The following is a 17603-nucleotide window of genomic DNA, read 5'->3' on the forward strand; positions in this document are numbered from 1 at the left end:
GGAGTTGTATACTCACCTGTATGAGTTGTATGTTCACGTGGAGAGAGGTTACTTTGACATCTGAGTCCCATGTGGCCACTGTGCGTGGGGACTGATCATCTCTTGCCTCCTGGCTCAGTTGATCTTGAGTCACATTCTGTGTTCTGTTACTTCTAATCCGATCCTCAAGCACCTCATCTAGAATGTGGACATATGTCAGTTTTCAAGAATAGAACAGACAGCTATTTGCAGATATGCAGCCTTTGAGTACATCGCATCCTCTTCAGCCAACTTTGAGTTTAGAGGAATCACTTCCCCTTGGACTTCAAGTTGGAGACCAGAAATGACAAAAGAGTCTGTTACTGAGCAGGAAGGAAGTATCCTGCTTGCCCATCCACCGTGGCAACCTGCCCCTTCCCCAACTTACCCCTCCTACCCTCTCAACAGTTTTCCCTGAATATGACCTGCCATGCACAGATGCCCAAAGTGCATGCCAAGAGAACTGCTGTTCACGAATCATTTCCACCAGGAGATTTTTCTGAAATCAGTAAGATTGTGCAGATATGTCTGCAGGTGGTGAATTAGCAAGATGGTAGGGACATGACATCCAGGGTGTCCTTTACCAGCACATTTATGTTTGCTTAAAAAATTGCTCAGCACAAGTCAGGTACCGAACACTATTCAAAGCAGCTTGCACGAACAAGCTCTGTGAATGCTGCTACTTGCTGTAACTTTTCCACAGAAAGAGTAAACTGAGACAAGCAGAAACAACCCAGAGTAGAGATGATATGACAAGCACCCAACCAAGACCCCTGTCTCCAGAGTTCTAATTCTCTATGGATGCACAACAAACATCTTCAGGGCAGGGGAGGCACCCACTCACATCCCATGCACACAGGCCATCCTTGTCCCTGGATGAGCAATTGAGTTTCTTCTGATAACGTTCACAGGAACATGGCAGCACACACATACGTTCAAGTAAGTGGTCACCTTGAGGCCAGTTCCAGGAAGGGCCATCATGCCAGTGCATAACTGAGTCCGAGCATGCTGTGACTTAGAAATGGTATAGAAGATCAGGTAGCTATCAAGAAACCTGCTTCACAAATACATAAACTAATGGCCAAGGATTAAGGGCTTGACACCATATTAGCTGAACAAAACAGTATTTTAGGAAATCAACAACTTCACGTGTTAATTTTCTGGGTCAATGTTAAACAAGTGATCACAAAACCAGTGCATCTGAACAGGTCTGGACCTTCTGTCCAGCAATCTCCTAAAAACAGAAGGCCCAGGGCAAGCCTGGTTAAACCGATCCTCTGAAAGAAAGAGCCTTAAGGCTGCTTCACTACCCGATTCAGACAAGTACCAGAGACAGGACCAAACCACCATGACACATTTAGAGCCCTAGGACCTGTGAACAGGGGCACTCACAAAACTACCTACAAGTGAGCAGGCATTCTTCCCCAATCCAGAGCTATGCAAAGGACACAGAAGACATGCTTGAATCTGGAGGGTCAGAATGACAGGATGGCCAGACAGGCCTCTGGTCAGATGAGCTACATGGTGCTGCCCTTTAGAGCCTCTACTGGTGGTAGCACCTGCCTTATTGTCTCAGATACTTAGATCATCCGGAGAGAACCTACAGAGGAGCTTCTGAACTCACAAAGCTCTCTCAAATTCTGAATCCTTCAGAGTTTTCCTTGGCAGAGAGTATGGGCAGCTTAAAATTTGGTTAACTGTCAATAATCATCTTACACATTACCTAGCAAGGAAAAATCATATTCTCCTCAGGGAGAGGCACTAGATTCTCCACACTCACTTCTGTATTAATAAGACACTGATCTCATTGTTTCCCTAAAGATTTTAAGAGCTATTGTTCAGATTAAATATGGTCAGGATTTTGGTGCCATCTTATAAGCTACAAAGTACTGCGAACCTTTGACAGGCTATAGTAGTCTTTCCCAACATGTTTTGAAAATTAATTGGCTATGGAACTGCCTCGGTAGGAATGAACCTGGAAGTATCTTTGTAGTACTATGCTGGAAATACACCGAGCACTTAAAGGCCTTTGTACACAGGGTTTTGTGAGGAACAAATTAAGTGGGCATCCTTGGGGCTTTTATGAACTACCAACTGTATACAAACACATCCCCAGAAATCTCAGTGCGAAAGGGACTAATGGAATGATAGTAGCATGTTCATCAAAGGCTTTCGGCTGATGGGGATGAGGTTGATGTGACCGTTGGCTCATCTAAATTCACATCTCCATTCCTCACAGTCAAACACCAATGAGTGAGCCATCTCCCCACACTTTCCGTTCTTCCTGATGTACTAAGTCATCAGTATTTGTAAGTAGTTACATTGATAGAACACAGGCTACTGTAGGATGCTGTGACCCTGTGCAATTTGCCCCAGGTCTGTGCCTATCACCCAGTGTTCTCGGTGGGTTGGCTACATACACCTGACATTGTACAGTTCTCTTCAGGAGGTCTCTGACTCCAGTTGCAATGCTGATTTTGTTCTAACAATCCCAGTCTCCTGAACTGGGCATTTGATGAAGGTTATATAAGGATATGCATTTACCACAAGGTTTCCTAGAGCAGAATTAATGGTGACGGATGGAGGATTACACATGTTCCAGGGCAGCTGATATCCTGTGGGTCTTAGGAACACCCATGTATCCAGGAGAAAAGCAGAAGGCATGTTATGTTGTAGGGGAACAATGTCAAGGGACAACATCCTTGCTACCCACACTTTTTTGGTCAGTTCTTGCTCCTTCCCTCCCTGTCCCCCTCCCCTCTGTTTCCCTGAGGATTGGCACTGAGTATCCTGGCCTGCCTCCTCTTCTCTCATGTATCTTTACAAATCTTGAAACATTTTGTTAAGGACTATCTGTTCATCTCAAAAGCTCCTACTGCCCCAATATATGGTTACTCTATAATTTTATTGTACCTTCGAAAGTATTTTAACAAACACGAAGCTCTAAAATTACTCAAGCCTCAATTATCATAATACTACTAAAATAATCCACCAGGGACAATAAAAACAAGTTCCTTTAAGGATGCTTAAATGTAAATGAGTAGTCTGCAGAGTTATTGTCAAGATGAGTCTTGTTTCTTGTTTTAGTTATTAATCTGCTAGAGGAGTGTGCTGAGTCCCTCCCAAGTTTGCAGACAATGCTAAAAATGTCATGGAACAGAAGACATCAGCCTGATGGGTAGACAGCAGCAGGAAGATTGCTTAAGGCGGGCCGTGGGTGGAAGTGGCAGATGAGCTTCAGTGTGGGAAAGTGCAAAGAAGTGCATTGTGGGAACATGAGGTCCAGATAATTCTCTCCTGGATATCGGAGGACTGGCATCAGGTAGACAATCTCAAGTCATCAGGAACCTTGAAGGGAACATGTAGATACAAAGACTACATTCATTCTAGTTCATGGTATACACAAAACTGTGTTTAAAAAATCACCAGACAGGAACAGGTTAATGGTTCAGTTGCAGTGATGTGGGTGCCTAATAATGAGGCAATTTGACTTTGAGACCTTCAGTATGAAATCTATAAGGACAATCCCCCATGTAACCTACTTTGTCCTGTCTTCCATGCACTGTTTTAAACATGAGTGCTGACTTCTGTGTAGTGTGGGAAATCCTTCAGCAAGGACAGACAGCGAGAGGGATGTTATGTAAGCTGGGGATGTGAATTCAGCACAGCATTTGCCTCTGGGTACTGTTGGGCATGTTCACTGTCTCTGTCCAGGAAGTTAGATTTCATTGTTCAACACAGATTTGCTCCTTTTGGAGAGAAACGAGAGAACATTTTGCTTTATTTATTTTTCGTGGTTCCTGAAAAATTCATGAATTTCATAACTGCTCTCCTCCACCCCTGTTAATTTCAAGGAATGGGAAGCAAATCGTCAGTTTGGGAATTCTCTTGAAAAGAGGTTAAGGCACCATAAAGAAAAAAGTGAAATATTGACAATCAACCTATTAGCATAATCCAAACTGAACCAAACAGATAGTACCCAGCCAACAGCTAGTGCTGCAAACCACAGTTATCACAGCCACATGGACTCACAGATCACCTCCACACCCTAACATGGAAGGTGCCTTACAGTTCCTGCAGTTGTATGGACTCCAAGATATGCATGCCCTCCTCCTTGTGCCAGTATGGAACACACCAGGTGGTTCAGCTAGGCCCATTCTCACCCATGTCCCTGACTTCAATCCTGCACCATCCAAGATGGTGTAACACTCATCTGGTTCTCTTGTTTGTGTCTGTGGCAAAGCTGCAGAGACAGCCTTGAAGCATTTTCTACCTTGAGCTGAAAGGATTGGTCTAGCCTTATACAGAGTATTTCTGCCTAAGAGACACAGAGGGTGGCTACTTTGAATTTTCTCAAGTTGTCCCTGTAACTGGAATTATGATCCAATACATCACAGGAATCCAGCTTAAATGTATGACTAGAGATCAGATACAACTTCTAATATAATAAAAAAATGGTTGTCATTGGGGTATGAGGCCAAACATTTCAGGACAAGTGTTGCTTTCTTTATTATAAAAAGCTGTGTACTATTTATTTTTTAAGACTACTCATAGGAATAGGAGGGTGAGATAAACCCTTGAACCAGGTTGCTGAAAAGACTATGTTAACACAAGGGAAAGCTATTCCAAGAAAATAATAGATTGGAGATTACAACAGGGGTAATCTTATGAATCCCTACCTATTATGTTTATTACTAAAGTTTCTCCAAGCTAGGATAAGGCAGTCACTACTATTTCTCAAACAAACAATAGTCAAATGCAAGCATTGGCATTTCCTTCCTGGAGCAAAAACAAGTTTTGAACAGTGTACAATTTATTCTCTGGTATATATTTTTCTGTATTGTAAATGTTTGTTTAAAAACTCAGTCCAAATTCAGTCAACTTGAATGTGTCACTAGGTCATCTCTAGTAATTCTGGAAGCAGGCAATTCTGTTGCCTGAAGTTGGTGACTATATAGTAAGTAAGGGATATTATGGGTCGAAGATATGTGACTTGAGGTATTTGCATTAAAGTGAACAATATATAGATAGATATAGCTTATTTTGATATAGACACTACTGTATAATGTCATGCAAAGTAAACAGGAGCTCTTGGATTTTATCTAATCTAAACATCTGCAGTCAAAGAAACTTAAAACACACACCCAGCTCATGGAGACATCCGAACTCCTAAGTTACCATATAACCCTGTATGTTAGTGATTTTGGCTCAGGATTTTTCTCCAGAAAACACCTCACAGATTTCGATTCAAGTTTGCCCATTGCTCCCTAGGTAAGAATGTGAAGGCAGGGACTGGAGAGGTGGCTTTAGTAATGAGGAATGTATACTGTTCTTGCAGAGGACCCAAGTTCTATTCCCAGTATCCATTCCTGAGGTTCACAGCTGCTTACATCTGCAGCTACATGGATATCTCATGCCCTCTTCTGGCCTCTACAAGTATCTGTGCTTATGCACACACACATTCAGACAGACAAAAATATACATATAATTTTTAAATAATAGAAATAAATCTAAAAATATAGAATTTAAACATTAAGCTTGGTGGTATAGATTACAATGATAAATTCCAACACCAAGGAGTAAATACTTGCTCTCCATGTAACCTGTTGGACTCATTTCTTTCACCATGCAGGCAGGCAGGCAGGCAGTCTACATTTTATGCCTTTACTCTGAAAATCACAAAATTTGGAACAAGTGGCCTTGACTATAAACTTTGTGAAATAAAAATAAGAACCTGCCTTCCTCTGGAAATATCGGTAAATGTTCTTCCCAACACCGTGGCCTTCTCATCAAGTTCAGTGTTAGACTCAAAAGTCCAACACTGCAAAATAATCACCTCACTACATCAACAAACCTAAAATAAATAAATAAATAAATAAATAAACAACAACAACAACAAAAAAAAACCCAAAAGCCAACTAGCACGTACCCTACCCTACTTTGACAGCGCTACTGGACTTCTTGATTTTCCCCCTCTGAGAGATTACTGTTGGGATGCAAGTTTCATTTCTCACTTCTCCAGCACCTTTATAGAGATGACAAATGGACACATAACTGTTCTTCTATTGCTGCTCTGCATAATGTATTATTTGGGAAGTTGGACTTTGGTGTATTTTGATCTGCTGTAAGTAACCTATTGGAGTAAGTGGGTGCTTTTACATGTTTTGTGGAAAAGTTTTATACACTAACATTGAAGAAACCATATGGATGGTTTACATAGAAACTGTAAGATATACACTATCCAGCTTTTGGTTTTTGGAAACAAACAGTCTTAGACAATGCAGTAATTTAGTCTATGAGCACACCACTTTGATCCCCATGATTCAAGCTTCCAAATTTCCTATTTGACCTTCATTTCCTTATCTGTTATGACTTCTCATATAGGTGCCACCTAACATGTCTCTACCTGGTCCAGGTCCATCAGAGCACACAGGAGAGCCTAGGAGCAACTTATGAATATTTCTGCAAGTATTTGCATGAATAAAGGATTCTTGGGCTGAGACAGAAAACATGCAGAAGGGTTAACAAAGGAATGCAGTTGAGTTGAAGGTGTTGGTGTGAGCAAAGAGAGAACATTCATGCTTAAAGAAACAGAACAGAGAAGGCTCGACTGCAAACGGAGCCATGCAGCAGTTCAGCTCCAAAGAAAGAACCTGTTTCTTATGCTGAGGAAGACTGCAGATCACTGACATCTTTCAATGTGGAAGAAACATCTACTCGGTACCTTAAGGAAACTGGAAAATCCCCAAGGCCATTGAAGACTATGGCTTCATGGGAATTTCCATTCCATCACTTCACTGCTACCATCCAAGCCATTCCTCCTGTGTTCTTTCACAGTTGCTTGTTTCTTGAGTTCTCTTTAAATGTCGGTGTTCCCTCAGACTCTGTTCTGCCCTTCTCCATGCATAATTCGTGGGCAATCTAACCCATCCCCATGCCTAATTCTTGGTATCTGTGTGCTTGCTTAACTTCCCACATACACATTGGTGAGTCCAAACTTGTGCTTTGCCTAAAACTCTCCTCAAAGGTTGAGACCTTAAATATAAAGTGAGTGAAGTTTTCTGTGATTACCTCTTGTCCTAGGAGGACCTTATGTCTTTTACGTATCCATAGGAGATAGGTTTTATTCCTGTCTGTCAAGTCTCCCATTCTAACCTCTCACTTTCTTGGGCCCTCCTATGCTGGCCACACCAAACAATCTGACTTCTTTATTGCTGCGCAGGTTCCTTGAAGTAGTTTGAGGGCTTTCACAGCTGCAAGTGGCACTCATTTGACAGTGTATTCTTCATGCTTTGAACATTCTCTCTTTCTCTTGTCACCCTTTCACCACAAATCAGCCACTCTCTTCTCTCTTTGAGGGGTTTGGTGCCTTTCTTCTGTGCCCAGCATTCAGCTTGCCTCAATCATTACTAGTGACTGCAGTTCACAGCGTGGAACTGAGGACAGGTATAAGCTGTCTTAGAGACTATACCAGTTCTGTTTTTATTGGGTCTCCTTATAGCCTCCTCTACTTACGAAATAATGAATGAACCAGAAATGAATGTAAGGAGAAAAAGGAGAATGTGCACTGTTCAGTATTTATAACATCTTTGGGCTGCTGGTTATTGGTTTTCTTTTTAATGTCTAATTTACAATGACAGTGTTCTGTTTTTTTTTTCATGAAATTAGTGGATTTGCACTCGTTTTCTCTAGTGATATTAGTTCTGCCACATTAAGCAATTCTATACTATTTGAATATGTTCTCTTTAAATAAGTGCAAAGGAGCAGGGGAGATCATTCAATGGTTAAGAATGCTTTCTGCTGGAGGATGGCCTTGTGAGACATCAATGGGAGGAGAGGCCCTTGGTCCTGAGAGGGCTCGATGCCCCAGGGTAGGGGAATGCCAGGATAGGGAAACAGGAGTGGGTGGGTTAGTGAGCAGGGGGAGGGGAGGTAGGTTGGGGAGATTTCAGGGGGGAAATGAGCAAAGGGGATAACGTTTGAAAATGTAAATAAAGAAAATATCTAATAAAAATGAAAATGAAAAAGAAAAAAATAGAATGCTTTCTGCTCTTTCAGAGAACTTTTTGCAGCCTATGAAAAAAGTAGTAGCCAGGGCACCCACAAACACATGCACCTCAATTCTGTACTTAGCCCAAGAAGCCTGGGGCAGATTGTTGCCCACTGAGTCTCTAAAGAACAGATTTTTTTATCTGATGTCTTGCTTATTGCTTGTTTATACAGGGTATTATGTAGTTCAGGCTGGCTTTGAGCTTGCTATGTACTAAAGAATGACCTTGAATCTGCTACTGTCAACATCTCTCCAGTGCTAGGATTATAGGTGTACATTGCTACACCCAGATTATACAGATTGGCCCCGGGGGCTTAGTGCATGCTAAGCAAGTACTCTACCAACTGAGCAAAGGTTGCTGGACATTTTGAAAATCATCTAGTAATGAGCTGAGGTCTTAGGTAGCTTAATCTGAATTCCCAAGCCGCAGAAACCATGCTATCATAAATCGAGACTATTAAGTTTGTGGAAACTTATGACGTGGCCATCAAAAGCAAATGTAACCAACCTGAAACAAGATTCCCCCAATTTGCACATGGAAACAGACTCTGAGCTTTCATTCTTCTGAGACCCTGCCTCTAGAGAATCCTTGTGGGTTCTGAGCCCTGGAGAGACAGAAGAATATAAGTTAGTTTGGAAATATCTTCTGAGGACTGAGCTACCTCTACTAGGAAATGAAGTGCCTGCTTGCCTAGCGGAGCTCTTCAATTCGTCAAGGACACTCAAGTTCACCCTCAAGTTCTTTGAATCTGCTCCTGCTTCAGAGCTGACTCCCAAGGACCTTGAAGCAGAGCCCAGGCCTTCCTCCTATCTCCAAGCCCATGTAGGTGACACTCTTTCCACCCCTGCTGAGTCCAGGCCAGATCCCACCCAGTTTGACACTGCCATCATAACCTTTATTTACTGGCTTTCCAAGGTTCAAAAGAAGGGAATGAAGTATTCCCAAGTTTTGCATGTTTATGTCACACCAGTGGTGTTTTGTTTTGTTTTGTTACATGATAAATTAGTAACTTCTCAGGCACATTTGGTGAGCCGATGAAAAATGGGTTTTCCCAATGCACTGAACAAACACCGTCTTCTGGATGTCTATCTCCCATACTCCACTGGCTTCAACACAGCACAGGTTTATTGACGGATGAGCTGCAAGCTCTGTCTGAGTGATTGCTTCATCTATTACACCATGCTACATTTCATCCAACCCTGGCTGCTTCCATAGCCCAAAGACTTATTGGAATCGGTTGTTTCCGGCTCATAAAATATAAATGACTTAGAGGGGGAAAAGATTATTGTACCAAGAACTCCACCAGCCTTTGAAGCTGCACCCTTAGTTATCTGTTGAAATTCATTTCATATTTCCATCATTACCTCAGTGTGTGTTGGGTCCCACTGTAGAGCAGAAATATACAATCTGCTCAGTAAGGCAGTTTGTAAGATGCTGGTGTGAAACAATGTTTTCAGTGTTATGGTTTGTTGACTGTTGCTTCTTTTTCTAAGAAACTACACCCATAAAACAGAAAGTTTGTTCGGGAGTATGAATTCTCAAGTGAGCTTTAAAAAGCAATCTGATCTAAAACCTTAATTCAACGATCCTCTCTATCAATACACCACCCACACTTTATCCACACACCACCTTGCCTTTATCACTACCTATATGCTACACAGTAGACATGTTAACATAGAAGATTGATGGACTGTCTGAAGCTACACAGCTGAGACAATGCACAGAAACCAGAAGCTGGGATTGGAGCACCTTCTAGATGGGCCATCAGCCCTTTGTGTCAGAGCCTTGTGTACTTCAGGGGTGGTCACCTCTGCTCTATACAAGGAGGGATGAAGGGGTGGAGGATTTCATTGAGACACTTGCATTCTCTGGGGACTAATATCCCTCTTTTCGCTTGGAATTATCTTTAGGTTTGGATGTTCATGTGGATTGTAACACCCCCCCACAACCAGGTTCTGCCTCGTCTCCATTGTGCCACGCACACCATTGTGTGTTATTCCTGTTAAAATTAACATATCCCCCTCCTCTGTGTGGGGGGGGTGGTGGTGGGCTGTTTTGTTTTTGTTTTTCAGAACAAGAGTCACGACTGTGCAGTTTAGGTACCCGATTACCATTTACTTCCCTTGCAGATCTCCCCTCGTCTCTTCTCTCATGGGCCTACTGGTGCATAACATGGGAAAACATGCAGTTCAATGCTTATAAAGAGTTCAACCTCTCACTCAAGACTTAATCTTTGCAAGACTCTAGAGAAACACTCTGCAGGCATGCACAAATAGCTCAGGCATGGTCTCTGCAAACCGATGGCCATAATAGGAAGGCTGTGGAAAAAGCCAAAGCTGAGATCAACAAGAGGAGGTGCGAGATGGATGCAGCTCAACTCCGAGGGGACTCAGAATGGTGCAAGTTTCCAGCAGAAGGTGCCATTTGAGTTGGCGCTCAAAGGATGCGTGGGGATTGATGCAGAAATGGACACACTAATCCAGGCTGAGAGAGTCATATACAGAGCAGGGCAAGAAGCAGAAGTAAAGCTTGACTATTGTTCCTTTAACAGGCTCTGTGTGCTGGGGTGCTATCCTGCTTGATCCTCTGCTGGTAGACCTGGAGCTCAGCTGGCCATGTAAATGCAATTCCAATTCCCATCTCCTGCCCCCACCCCAAAGCCTTCTGCCTTCCCAGCACATATTTCTGTGTTCTATGGATAGGGTCTAAATCTATTCACAAACACTCTGGTGTTCTTAGTCACACCGAAGTTGAGGTGCAAGTGCTGAGGTTGAGCCAGGGTAGCCTGGAACTGGGGAACAGAGGAGAAATCAGTGTAGGAGTCCCAGGGTTGTGAGCTATCCTCACTGTACTGAAGAAATGAGGGTGGATGAGAGGGGAGGTAGGATGACACCCTACCAACTGTGCCTCTGTCCAATTCTATGTGAATCTAGCTGGAGTCAACTCTTCTTGGATCTTTGCATTTGCTGGACATATCCAACATGAGTGATTTAAATTACCTTTTCCTTAGGTGCCATTCCACGTTGGACAGCATTAGCCCTGAGAACTTTTCTATATACACTAAAAAAGAGGTACTGAGAAAAGATTCTGGACTTACTAGCACTGCGTACTGTCAATAAATAATTACTAAATGAATTCACAAGAGGCACTTGGAAACAAACTCCTACACTGCCGTCTAAAGAATCATGCAAACAAGAACTGAAAAGCTATAACAAAACAGCTCCTAATTCCATCAAACAAACATGTTCAGCCCCTAGAATGAGAAAGGTCAAATACAGAGTCACACTCCTCTTAGAGGTTTCACAACTGAACCCACGATGAAAACCTTGCAAGCTCTTCTGTAACATAGCCATATTCCCATGAGCCGTGTCCTGGCTTCATCTTCATGCCACCTGGGGCACCTTGCTGGCTCTGACTTTAACTCTGGCATTAACACACCTGTTCTGCCACCTGCCCCACTACTAATCCAGTTTATTTCATCCAAAATCTCAAAGCTATCTTGCTTTAGGTCTTTCATTTTTATTCTCCACTTTCTCTCTCTTATCCTCAACTCTCTGTCTATCTCTTTTGTGTTCTCTTTGAATATAAAGAAGTAGCTATTTTAAATCTAGATATATTAATATGTGTCTAATTATGAGAATTTATGATATATATGTATATAATTAGATGATAGAAAAATGGAAACTAGAGAGAGACGATAGTCAGTAGATTGATTGACAATACTAGATGGACTATAGACGAAAGATAGATGAATAGATAGACAGATGGGAAATAGATAAATGATAGAGAGGTAGACAATAGATACAGACATAAATAGAAGATAGATAATAGACATAAAATGATAGGTAGATAAACAATAGATAGATATAGAAGATAGATAGATAGATAGATAGATAGATAGATAGATAGATAGATAGATAGATAGATAGATATACAGACATATAACAGACCAAATCTATTGTGTTCATGCCTCCCTTTGACTTTTGATGGTGGAAAAGGCATGGCTTGGCAACACCATCCCCTTGTACCTAGAGACCCTAGGCATTAAACTCTTGTGATACTATTAGCAGTTACCTAAAGGTCCCATGGTCATTGACTGTAAGCAACTTTAGAAGGTCACATGACTTATCTTGTAGTCTCCTTTCATGATGCTTGGGAGGGACAACAATGCATTATGAGATGTCCAGAGAAGTAGGTTAGCTCACCACATTTTCATATTAAGCTTTTTTGATGACATGTCTTTCATGATTCTCAAACACACAGTAGCAGATCTGGAGTCTGTGGTGTCAGAATGCTTTTGATAGTATCTGTACCAGGGTCCTTGTGCACATAGCCTCAGTCTCACCTGAGGGCAGAAAGGGAAATTCCAGGACCACTACCAGGCCTAGTTGGGCAGAAGTGTGCAAAGTTAGGCACAACTTTCAGACACTTATAGTCACACTCAAGGGTGGGACACACTTGTCCAGGAGAGTATCTGACACTATGTAATCCTTCACCAGGCTGTACTATCCATAATCCAGCACAGGGAGCTAGCTTTCAGATCACCCTTTTGCCTCAGTGTCTCCCTCCACCCTTCATCCCCTGACACTAAGAATTCTCTTCTCTTCTCCCCTCACCCCTCTGTTCCCAGACATTTAGATCTCTAATAAAAATAGAATTATCATTCCCATGTTTTATTTGAGTCAGGGCCTCATCCTATAACCCAGGCTGTTTTCAAACTCACAGCAATTCTTTCTTAGACCCCAAAATGCTGGTGTTAGAGGCATCAGCTACCATAACCAGCAATAATATGATAATAAACATGTTAAAGGAATCTTTCTTTCCTATCATCATCTAATAATATTAGCTGCTTCCCCTCTTCCTTTCCATGTCTTGCTGCTCTGCTTTCCCTTACCTCTGTATCTGGCACTGAGCTCTCAGTGGACCATCTCTTCTCATTCTTACATAGTTGATGTAGAAAGCAGGGAACAGAGTTGTCACCCTGGCCTTGGTGATTTGACTGAGAAGTCCACAGAAGCCATTGCCTGGGCTGGCAGCTCTTCTCTCCTAAGCCACTCATTTGAAAAGAAAGATTCTGCCTATTATGTGGCTTGAGGGTTATTTTCTTTGATATACTGCATTTGTCTTTAAAAGCAGGGGCATCTGACGCAAAGATAGAGAAGAGCCCAGCACCAGCAGAGACTTATAACTCCAAACTTGAAGAGGAAGCTGTTGCCAGAACCGCAAAAGCAGGAGACACCCCCATTCTGTGTCCTTTGGGGGCTTGAATTGAAGGGCCATACTACATGGTAACTTTATAAGGTGCTTATTCAATCACGAGATGACAATATTGACCAGGGTATGGGGGAAATCAGCACTGATTACTGGAAAAAACAACAACTAATAATAATGGGAACTTTTGTGGAATGGAGAGAGAATTTCTTCTTGTGCCTTTTTGAGATAAAATTTGTGTGGGGAAGAACTTAGAACAGCCATGTTGCTGCTTTGTCTGCTGTGAACGGTCACCTTATGTCCCCAAGTTTCTTTTTCTCCTAAGGTTGGGCACAGCAGATGCTGGATAAATCAAGACAGACTCCACATTTTACGTCCCTCAACTCCTACCCAACACACTAGCCCGGCAGAAATCTGTGCAGTTTTTCAAGAGTGCCCTGAATTTGCACATATGGTTTTGACTTGACGTCCTAAAATATCTTTGCCTCTTTTATTTGACTATTTCTTACTTGGTCTTTAAGATATTGTTGAAGTGTCCTTCCCTTTCTGGAAGCTCCCAGCACCCCTCCCACCCCAGCCTGTCCTCAGGATCTCTGGCATCTTTTGCAGCTATTACCATGTTACACCGTTCCTACAGTTAAATTTATGCCCATCCAACTGGACTGTGAACTCTATGAGGCCACTGTGTAACTCACTCATTACCCTATCCTTGGAAAATCTTTGTTTTTTTTTTTCATTCCAAGTTTATAAAATACACATAAAATGAAACTTGCCATCTCAACCATTTTTGCATGTACAGTAAGTCTGTTCATGGTGTTCCACAGCCAGTTCTCAGAATTTACCCATCTTTCAATGCTGAAGTCCAATGCCCATTAAAAAGGGTTCTCCACTGCCCTTTCCCCCCAACCCATGGAGCCATTTACTCTCTGCAGAGTCTACTAAGTATCACACATGAGGGAAAACACAGTATACGTCCGAGATGGGTTTGTTTCACTTAGCACGTGCACCAGAGTCACATCTGTTGCTGTGTACACCAAACATTAAAACTGTCTTTCTTTCATGGCATCATGGTCATCATGGACCACAGAATGTCTTCCCGTCCATCAGCAATGGACACTTGAGTCAGTTCTGTTCTTGGCTATTTGACCAATGCTGCTCAAAAGGACATCTTCAAAATGTAATTTCAATTTCTTTTAAAATCAAATTGTGCTGTACTGCAAGTCTCCTTTTAAAATTTCCAAATGAATGGTTTCACTATTTTCCCCAGTAGGTGCAAAAACTTATATTTCGTTAAAAGTATGGAAGATAAAGGTGGAAAAATTATCCAGCAGTTGGGAGCGTTTGCTGCTTCTTAAGAGGATGCAAGTTCTGCTCCCTGCACCAATGTCAGGTAGCTCTTAACTACCTGTAACTTCAGCTACAGAAAATCCAGTACCCCCTCTGGCCTCCTTGAGAATCTGTATAGATGTTGCATGGTTGCACACAAATAATTGATTTAAAAAGTATATATGTTCCAATTCGCCCGCAGAGTTACCAACACTTGGTAGTTTTTATAGTAACTAACCTAATGGGTATGAAATATGTCTGAAGGCATTTTAAAAGATGATGAATGAGGATTATTAGCTAGATTTGAGGATCACATCTGGTGATGTTCAGGTGTCTATTTTCAACATGGGCAGAGGAGATCAAAATGGCTGACCAAAGGCATCTGGCATCCTCTGTGTGTTGTAAACCTGGCACCCATATTTGTCAGGTCAGTATCACCATAAATTCTAAGGAGCCACAGTTAACCTAAGAAAATGGCCATCCTCTTGGCAAGATAGGAAGGCATGAGTTGGGGGCTTCTCAGCTGCAGACCTGTGTGCTCTGCAAGGCCCATCTTCTTTATGTGAAAATTCCTGAACTCCAGCACTCCATGGTGTGAGTGAACCTCGCCAGAAAGTAAAAGTTAGGATCTGATCAGAGCAATTCAAGCCCTGTTGCCTCTCCTTCCCTCAGTCTCAGTACATCGTTCAGCAAACTTCTACTCAGCCTCCCTCCTTCCACATCTTTCAGCTTTTCCTATGACCAGTATAAAGTAATCCAATCCTTGTTTGCCATAAAGCACACTGCACCCTGTACATGTAATTATTCCTTTCCCATTGCATTCCTGCTGTCTGGAGAGCAGTCACATGTTTACACGGCTATGGACTATTCTTCCAGATCATATTCTTCATCCAACACTGACATCCTCTTGGATTCACTCAACAAAAGAAGTTGACAGAGCACGTCTGTGTATATAGACCATAGCAGTCTGTCATTTCACTGGTTCTGGATAGTCCCTCTACTTGAAGCAATGAGGTAGGATGGAGTTGGCATTCCTGCACGCACCAGAAGGGCTTGTCTGACCCAGTCTGTTCATGTGACCAGCTGGGCAAGTGCAGAGGCCATCTGATTTATCTCACCTTCTGCTCTCTTCTCTGGAAAACACTGACTCTATCTTCAGTTGGCTGTCTATGAGTGTTGGCCAAGTGCTCTCAGAACAGTGAGTAAGCCTTAGATTAAAAGGCATCTGTAGATAGAGCCCACAGCCACCTTCCACCGGTGGGTTGATAGCCTGCACATGTCAAGTGGAAGCATGGATTGTCTTTCCATAGCATTCTAACTGTTGCTTAGACAATTGATGCACAGAATATAGCAGGTGTTTCTGCATCTCCATGTCCCCATGTATACTTAGGATATAACTACAGGCAGAAGGGCGGGGCTGTCCCTCTGAGGGTCATCCTATGGAGATGTGTTCGGCTCCTTTTCTCTTCTCATGTTCTCCAAGGAAATCCTTTGCAAGACATCTAAGGAATCTCCCCCAGAGTCAATGCTATGGATAGTGCTGTGTCACCCCACATGTGTGTGTTAAAATGCTAGCCCTTAATGTGGTTGATGGAATTTGTAGGTCGGGATTTACGGAAGTGATTAGTGTTAAAAAGAAGTCTCAAGAGTAAGGACAGAGAGTATTCCTGAACATCCTACCTCCCTTCTCCAACTCTTCTCTTTGCAAACGCACCTAGATGAACATAGAAAATTGGAGTCAATCTGCAAACCAGGAATAAAGCCCTCATCCAAACCTGATCAAAGAGGCCCTTGATCTTGGACTTCAGCTGCCATTGAATGCATCCAGGTTCTGGTACCCTGTTAAGGAAACCCAAACTATTACCTGTCACCACTGTCTTTGAAATTAGATGCTACCAGTGTTATCCTGTGGAAAACCCTATAGGATGACTGCTGAGCTACTGAGGAAAAGGTCCCATCTTATTCATGATTGCAACCACAGAAGCAAGTGCCTCGTGTCTACAGCCACTCTACATGAGGACACAGAAAAAGTACATCAATCTAGAGTCTAGCCTTCTGAGAGCAGTGATCTAGTGTGGACACAATGATGGCCAGAAAGGACTGAGCTCACTGTCTAGCTTCTTCCATGGCCTCATCCACAGAGGGTCCTTGGATTCAGCAGCAACCCACAGCCTCCACAGAAAAAGTTACTCTAAACAGAAAAGACTTGAGCGTTCTAAAGTTTCGAAGAGCCGAAAGACAATGTAATTCTCTAAGCCTTCCTCCACAACTTCAAGGTCAAGGGGTTTTCCAAGGTGAGCTTACTCCCATGTTGTGGTAATTTGCTGTGAGAACTCATGGGAATATTTATATATGTGATCCTGCCACAGTGCCTTATATTAGGGAAAGGATATAGTCTAAAGCTAATATTTCTTGTCATCTTGATTGGAATAAAAACCATCAGGAAGGCATGCGTTTAGGCACTGAAGGTCTTTAAAGGGGGTTACCTGAGAGGATGAACTGAGGGGAGAAATCCCTCCCTGAATGAAGGTTGGACCACATGGATTCTGAGACGGGATGGAGAAAAGGGGAAAACCACCTGTGCACCAGCATTCTGCTCTTTGCTTCTGGGCTTACTCAAACATGAACAATTGACCTCTCACTCTAGTGCAGCCACAGTTGTGTGCTACTCCCCCCAACCCCCGTGGTGATGACCTGCACCTCCAAACTTTGAGCAGAAACAAACCAGTCCATCATGAAGTTTCTTCTTCACAGATATTTGGTCACAGAGATGAGAATGTTAATTAGAATGTCAACCACAGAAACAAGTTCACAGAGCTGAGTCTTACACACACACACACACACACACACACACACACACACACTTAAATATAAAGCCTTTCCCCAGTAGATGGTAGTAATTCAACCTGTTGTGAGTCAACATGAGCAATCACAAGGGATTAGCTTCCTCAGCAAATCCTGGGGTCCCAGAAACAGCAAGAGGGACCCAGGGAAGCT

At 42.5% G+C, this 17603-nt stretch overlaps 1 long non-coding RNA gene across 1 annotated transcript in view; it reads right to left on the reverse strand.

Annotated features, from left to right (window-relative positions):
* Positions 1 to 3117: 3117 nt before the first annotated feature.
* LOC110306458 overlaps positions 3118 to 17603 on the reverse strand; it is a 36097-nt gene continuing 21611 nt past the window's right edge. The window contains exons 2-3 of the long non-coding RNA XR_002379281.1: positions 8577 to 8673; positions 3118 to 3366 (exon numbers count right to left, since the gene is read on the reverse strand). This is a non-coding gene — a long non-coding RNA (uncharacterized LOC110306458). The remainder of the gene's footprint in view (positions 3367 to 8576; positions 8674 to 17603) is intronic.

This window comes from Mus caroli, chromosome 12 (assembly GCF_900094665.2).
Source record: "Mus caroli chromosome 12, CAROLI_EIJ_v1.1, whole genome shotgun sequence".
NCBI lineage: Eukaryota > Metazoa > Chordata > Mammalia > Rodentia > Muridae > Mus > Mus caroli.